Consider the following 1,777-nt stretch of genomic DNA (forward strand, 5'->3'; position numbering starts at 1 on the left):
AAAAAAAAAAAGGAAAAATTACGAAAAAAACAAATTAAAAAAAAATGGAGGAGGTGGGAAGGCAAGTTCTCACAAACGCACAGCTCGCCACGCAGCCCAGCTTTTGGGAGGGATGGAGATCAGCCCCCTCCACGGGTCAGGAGGGCTGTGAGCAAAGGGTAAGGGGATGGGGGACCCACTGATGAGGAGGGGACAGCTGGGGGATGGGGACATGTGCCCATTGGCTGCGGGGCAAAAGATGCTCCTGGTCACTGCAGCCTGGGACACATCACCGCTGGGGTGGGACAGGGTCCATGGTCACCCCTAACCAACACAGGATCCAGCCAGCACCTCCCTGCTGGTCCCCGTTTCCCCCAGGTGCTCAGGGAGGGGTGAGGTGGCTGCTGGGGGTACGAGTTGACCCAGGGCAGGGGGAGACCATCCAAAGATGGCAAAAATGACCCCATCAGAAACTCTTTCTCATCCATCCCGAGACACGTGGTGCCCCAGTACATCCCCCCCCCCACCCCTGCAAGCTCCAGCCCCACTGGAAAAAAAGGCAGGGGACAGGCAGCCTCCGCACAGGCGAGACAGAAAATGTTTGCTTGATTAGCTCAGAAGCGCCGTCCAGCAACTGTGCCTTCAGCCGCTCCAAAAATAACCCCGCAACTAATCCTCCGGTTCAGCTGCTATAAATAGACCGCAGGGACAATTGTTTATTATTCGCCCGCACCGAAAGGCTTCTTCCTAACGAGGCATCTTCCCCTCTGGCCTCTCCCCACGTACATCCCGTAACTTTCCTGGTGCAGGTGGAGCAGGTGGCACCTTGGGGACCCGGAGAGGGGGCCTGATCTCAGCTTCTTCAGGGAAGAAAGATTTTGGCATGTTTTCTTTTTCCCATCTTTTCTTCTTTCTACCCCCCCCTTTGAAACAAACAAACAAAAAAAAAAAAAAGAACCCCCCTATTTTTTAATTAATTTGCCTGCATTTCTTGGAGGGGAGCTCTGCCCTCCCTGCACGGTCCTCTCGCCCGGGGCTGCAGGGGAGAGGAGCAGGGGAACCGGCCGAGCCTGGGAGGGGACAGGCCGGGGAAGGAGGGGGACAAGAAAACACCGTTTCCACGTGCCAGGGAAAAAACACGGATCAGCCTTCGGCATCGCTGATGCAGAGCACTGGGCATCGGGGCAGCGCCCAGTTTGCAGCGGGGTAAGAGGGATGGGGCACTGCAGGCACTGTCCCCAGGCTGTCACCTACCCAGTCACCATCTCCAGACCCAGCAGCAGCAGGACTGGCCCCCCCCGCCCCATCCCCTCTCCGGGGCAGAAAGCACCCTGAGCCCTGACACCCACTCCCCTCCACCTCTCCCCCACTTGGCCCCCACGCCAGCCGTGGCACTGAGGGGTGCCAGGACCTCTCGGGCCCCCCCCGCGGTAACTTTTCCTGCGGGGTGCAGGAGAGGAAGGGCCCGCTGCCCCCCCCAGCCCCTGCAGGAAACCTCATTGTTCTCAAAACTGCAGCTTCAAGAAACACAGGATGCCAAATCCCTCCCGAACAATAGCTGCCACCGCTCCGTACAGCCCTGCACAATGCGCGGCCTCCGCGTACGGGGACCGAGAGGCACCGGGGGTCCCTACGGCCGGGATGGGGTCAGCCCCCCACCCAGCTGCCTGCAAGGAGCCAGGCAGCCGCCGGCAGCCCCTCGCCTCCTCCTTGCCCTTGGGAAGGGCCCATTTGTTTTTGTTTTTTTTTTTTTTTTATATTTTTTTTTTTTTTTTTATTTTTCTCCCCTTCTTTTTTT

The sequence above is a fragment of the Charadrius vociferus genome, unplaced genomic scaffold (assembly GCF_000708025.1).
Source record: "Charadrius vociferus isolate BGI_N301 unplaced genomic scaffold, ASM70802v2 scaffold556, whole genome shotgun sequence".
In the NCBI taxonomy this organism is placed as follows: domain Eukaryota; kingdom Metazoa; phylum Chordata; class Aves; order Charadriiformes; family Charadriidae; genus Charadrius; species Charadrius vociferus.